Source organism: Puntigrus tetrazona, chromosome 12 (genome assembly GCF_018831695.1).
Source record: "Puntigrus tetrazona isolate hp1 chromosome 12, ASM1883169v1, whole genome shotgun sequence".
NCBI lineage: Eukaryota > Metazoa > Chordata > Actinopteri > Cypriniformes > Cyprinidae > Puntigrus > Puntigrus tetrazona.
In genome coordinates, this window is record NC_056710.1 from 9936280 (window position 1) to 9942279 (window position 6000).

A 6000-nucleotide genomic window follows, 5' to 3' on the forward strand; every position below is an offset into this window, starting at 1 on the left:
AAATTAAATGCTGTGCTAAACATAATTGAGCTCATCCGACACATTTTCGTGTTTTTTCAAAGGCATTTGAGCCTCATTCTGAAATTCTAAGGATACATACCAGCACCTGGACTACTAGTTTGCACCCAGCAGGCGGACCCACAGGAGGCCTCAGCAGAATTACAAGGTGGCCTCAAGATGACATAAAACGTATTAAAATACGACAAAATATGCTTTAAAAGTAAGCCAATGCTTTTAAGGAGTTTTTAGGAACTCTATAATTATTTTAGCTACTTGTTTAAATTTATGGACACTGAATTCTTTGTCGATTAGGAGGAGGAAGGGAGCTATGACTATTGCTGTGGACAATGGGAAGGCTTGGGGTCAAAACGCTGAGATCCATTGTCCTCGACTAATAGTGGTGTACAATTTATCTCTCAATGACTGCATCCAAAGATTGCATGTTTCCTTACACGACAGATGAAAGTAGTGTGTGAAAAGTGTATTCAAAAAACAGTAGGTAAAGAGTACCCGAATAAACTTATGAACACTTTACTATCCCATGAGGCCCCCGAAGAATTGTCAATGAATGATAAATGATTATAAACATTATTAAAATGAATAGCCTATGCAGGCCTATGGATGACAGTCAATTATAATATTTCAGTTTATTTACATCATTTTATATATATATATATATATATATATATATATATATATATATATATATATATATATATATATATATATATATATATATATATATTTATTTATTTATTTATTTATTTATTTATTTTATTAACTTTTTTTTATTAACTTGGTTTTATTATCCTTGATGTAGTATTATTCTTAAGTAAAAACCATGGTGAACCAATTTTTCACCATGTTTCCAAATTCTCTACCCCAGGTCCAAAAGAAATGTAAAGAATATATAAACTGAAAACATTAAACACTTTTCTGATTTGTTATTTTTTTTTAAAAGTGAGATACTGTCATGGATGTTTACAGAAGTCACTTTTTAAATGCATAATAATCGTCAAACTGTAATTATTGCTCAGACAATAATTGTACAACCAAAATCTATAATCGTTGCATGCCTACTTTTATGGCAAATTTAAATCAGTTTAAATGTCTTTAAACAACGAATGTTCTTTTTTTGGGTAAACTGCTCCTTTAAAGCGATAACCGAGCATCTGATGATACACTTTCCTAAAACATATACGATACTACAGCGAAAAGGCAAGGTATTGTCTTGTAGGGCAAATGTTATTTAGTACAGTAAATTGCTGCAATCTAAGGTAAAACATTTCACAGCATTTTCACAAAAATAATAAAATCCCGTGCGATAACGTTGGTTGATGTTTTACAAAATGTACTTATCAGCTTTCTAGTATGTGTGCTTTAGATAAAACCGCATGACACATACAGTACAGGGTGAGAGACAGCACGCCGTGATAAACTACAGGTCACAGCCTCAACACGTGCACTCTGCTACTTACACTACAAATTATTTTACACCAGAATGCACAAACACAAATGACAAGGCTAAGGCTCGAGCTTTGTGTTTTTCAATGTGCAAAAAGCTTCACCATCTTACATAATGATATAGTGAAAATCAGCCGACTGAGGTATAAAACCCGATGACTAATCTAGGCTTGGCGTGTTGTTGCAACAATATACAAATCAAAATAATCAGGACAACTGATACGTGATGCAAAGGATTAAAACCCCTTTAAGTGCCTGACGAGTTTATAGAAGTGGCCGCAAGCTAACCCGTGCTCATATTGCAAAACCCATCATTGTTAGACTGACAAACCTCAAGACCATTTCAATTACCCAGCATGCTTTTTGAGCGTCTGCTCTAGCACCATATTGACTGGGATAACAACTTCTGCTGCAAAGCCTTAACTTAAGGTCACTGCTCATTTTCACTGGGCGTTTGGCAATGTTGACCTATATAGCAAGAGGCCACGGTATAGCGGGCTGCTAGGAGAGGGGCCAGGGAAGGTCACTTCCTCCCCATTAAAAACTCATCAGAGCCTGACACAACAAGCCAAGCTGCTGTTGGACAATGACTGCAAATCATCCCTGCGTAGCTTTATTACTCAAATCTACCTAGATACGATCACTAAGCACAAGTGACTAATTGACAACAGCCTAACAACATCCACATAAAGAAATCTTGTGTGTGTGTGTGTGTGTGTGTGTGTGTGTGATACTGTATATCAAAAGACGTAATTGTAATGCATCAACAGTGGTTTGCTTTGACTCCCTAAAATCTTCCATTGTGCATGTATTAAAATATCAGACGTCCACCCACACATGCTGAAAAATGAAAGCGATCAGTTAATGCTTAAATAGCTGTATAATGAATATGCCTTTACGCCGTTAAAAGCAACTGACACAGTTCAAAAAGTAATTACTAGATTAGTTACTGAAAACAAGCCGCATTGATATGAATCACTTTGAACGCAATTAAATTTCACTTTGAATTATGTGCTTAAATTACGGAAATTGCATTAATTTACAAAAATAAAAAAAAATCTTTATATTCGTGCAGTTCAGCATATGGAAAATGGGAAACTGTCTATATAATTAAATTAAGCTCTCATGTTAGCAGTCTTGGAAAAAGTTAAAAAAGAATTTAAAATGTTAAATAGGTCAAAGTTCACACTGCAAAACTGCACTGTTTACACCTGACATTTTCACTTTTGAAATGCTTATCCACGGTCAAACTATTTAAAATATAAATTAAATTAAATTAACTAAAGTAGCCTACTGTAGATGTCCCATAACCGGTTTACTGTTCACACAAACTCTTTCCACAGGGAACACAACAAAGCACAAACTTATATTTTTATCAGGACAGATCCTTCACTTTCTTAACTTACCTGTTGGTACCGTCTCTTCTGTGCACGTGTTTTCAGGTGAAAAAGAGCACCTGAAGTGAACCCATCAACACAAAACGCATGCCAGGTTCGGTACAGTAGTGTGTGTGAGTGTGTGTGTGTGTACAGCAAGCTCATACTGTACCAATAGAATGGGGATACAATGTGTCTATCTGTACAGTATGTGCCTGCTACAAACTAGGCCCTACATACAGCAAGACACTCTCCGCGCCGGCAACCTGTGCAATGTCAGCCGCACTAACACGCTAAAGCCCGCGTGTACTAAAGTCCGTAGTGCCTTGCAGCGAAGAGCGATGGGAATGAATCGTTTTAGCTTTAGGACCGCTGACCTGTCAAAGCACGCAGCTAGCGTACGCTGGAATTAGCTTCGTACGGCAGAAGAACACGAGCGAACGTTGCATAAGCGCGAGAGCGGCACGTAAACGCGCGACTCACCGTGCGGACGTTTGGCGGGTTTCAGGGAGACCGCGGGGATCCTGCGAGTCGCGGATAAGTGAAAACGTCCTGCTTCGCGTATCCAAGTGCAAGCGTGGAGACACTAGTGCACACAGCGAGCCGATACCACCGCGGCGTGCCTTCAAACTACTGTTTCCTCCTCCGAAAGTCCTCCGGTCGCTCTTTGGGACGTGCACTGGGCTCTCGGTGGTGGGTTTTCCCCTTAGTTTGAAGGGGGAGAAAAGTCCTCTGCCTTGCCCGTGCTGCCACGACAGGGATTTGAAATGAAGAGAAATACTACGATCGCTCCTCCCTCCCCGGTCCCACTCATGTACAGTACCACAGGGAGCGTATAAAACAATTTAATAAAACGATCTACCGCTCTCTACAGGACTAACACTGTAAAATACTTACATGACTTCACTCTCTCTCTCTCTATCTTCAGGCTGCTGTCATGTGAGGCGAATGACAGCGCGGGAAGCGTCTATCGGTGCCCGTGATCGTTTACGGTTCAGCGCCACGTTTCTGAATTAGAGGAGCACGCAGCGTTTTTGCTAATTAAAAAGTGCGCATACGGTATCGTTTAAATAATGTAAACTCACACGAGACTTACTCAGCTTATAGAAAAAAGCTATTTATTGATACGCGGAGCGGGTCGCCTCCTGAGGAGATCACATGACCAGACATGTCGTACAATTTTTTTATACTAATAATTAGAGCAAAAATAATTTGTTTACTTTAGCTCTTCCGGACCACGCTTAATGAACCTTACTTAAACCAATACAGCAACATGATAGGCTACCCTATAATCTAGAATTTAGTTACAGAGCAGGTGTGCACTTCAAACACTTTATGCATTTTAGGTGTTCGTATGTAAAATGGCATTTTGCGGATCTGAAAAGGCAAACGTACAACAGCGGTTTTCAGTTGGGTTTTTGAAAAGAGTAGCTAACATTATCGTCTCGGGCCAAAAAACAATGTTGTTATCTGTACGCAAAACTTTCCAAAAACAACGAAAAAGCATTTCCATTTTTAGTAGAGCACTGTCATGTGAACGTACCCCTTGAGTGAATGGTTACTTTTATACACCTGATGAAGCGTTAAAATGAAACATCCAAAGTAGCAGTCCCTGTTGGAGTAATGCAACAACAGAACCACAGCGGCGCACCTGTCTTTTGACACGCAGGTTTTTTGAGACGCAAAGTGGTGAGCACGAAAATACCCTCAAAGACACTGCAGAGGACTGAACATATTAAAAGGAACATGAACGCTTTTGACGAAAAGTTCAGCATAATGCAGAAGTAGATTACCTTCATTCATCCAAGATGATAGGTGTCAGAGTAGAGCGAAGAACAACTTGCGCTAATGGGAGAAACTGACGTAAAGAAAAACGTGCACTTGCTGTGGAGTAAAATCTTCTCGATCTTGCTAAGTAATACTCAGGAGGCAAAGTTCCACAAGTCATAATTACAAGAAGATAAGAAGGTCGAGATGCCTGCAGAATATCCGTCCATCTCACTCGCGGCATTTTCGCGCTCTTATGATCTTAAACTCTCTAACTTCTTTCACTAACATCGTTATACCTTATAAGAGCGGTAGACTGTCATTTAACCCTGCATCAAACCATGTAGCCTAACAAAAGTGATTATCGCCTCATTACTTTGCGTCACATGACCATGTTTGTAGGCTATGCAGAAGAGCAATTTAGCATTAATACAAATGCCAACCGTGAGCAACTTTAGCTAAAATCTTGTTCATTCCTGTCTTCCACAGTCATGTAGGTCACGAGGCCTTCAAAACACATCTGGCTTTTATAATCAAACTACTGCCACATTTTCTTTTCTATAGGATAAACAAAATATTTCATCAAACCTTGAAACGCCCTAAAAATGAATGAATTATTATTTTGTCATTTACTCACCTACATGTTTTTCTGAAACTGTATGACTTTCTTTATTTTGAAGCACATTGTAAAAGCTTTATTAATTATAGTAATGTCAAATGAAACATCCGACATGTCAATATTTCAAACATGATTTTAGCATTGTGTATATATATATATATATATATATATATATATATATATATATATATATATATATATATATATATATACAGTATATTGCAGAGATTTTCTTGGAAATGTATAATCAGCTTTTCGATAAGAATGTGATATTGATTTGAAATCTCACTAAAAAGACCCAAGACCCACTATTTTGCACCACGGGAAATATTTTTACATTACACTCTTCCATTAAAAGTTGTTCTGCTAAATCTTACAATGGGTTGTAAAGATGATACATATTTGAACTTTCTCATATATGGATAAATAAACCTAGATAAATGTTCTCAACTCCTTAAACGTAGAATTTAGTTGCATTCTAATTAGGTCTGCTCAAATTTAAAACAGAATGAGACGTTTAAGCAAATAAGCGAAGGACAAATGGACTAATTAGAGGCATGAATATTCATGAGTAGGAAAAACACCAGAAGCAAACAAACCCTGAGCAAACAATACGTCTTCAGGACCGCAACAGACATCAAGCTCGAAAAATGCTGAAAAAGGCAACGGCTCAGGCACTGAAAAAAAAAAGTACTCTCGCACTCGTACTGAATCCAAATTAAAGACTCATCTTTAACCATCTTTAGGCTGTGCATGTCTCTGCATAAATAACAA

General features: G+C 38.0%; 1 protein-coding gene across 1 annotated transcript in view; it reads right to left on the minus strand.

Moving 5' to 3' along the window:
- The window catches only part of thrab (thyroid hormone receptor alpha b), a 628197-nt gene extending 624627 nt beyond the window's left edge, over positions 1-3570 (minus strand). The window contains exon 1 of the mRNA XM_043253352.1: positions 3324-3570. The gene's annotated coding sequence lies outside the window, so the exon portion shown is untranslated. The remainder of the gene's footprint in view (positions 1-3323) is intronic.
- Positions 3571-6000: the final 2430 nt, after the last annotated feature.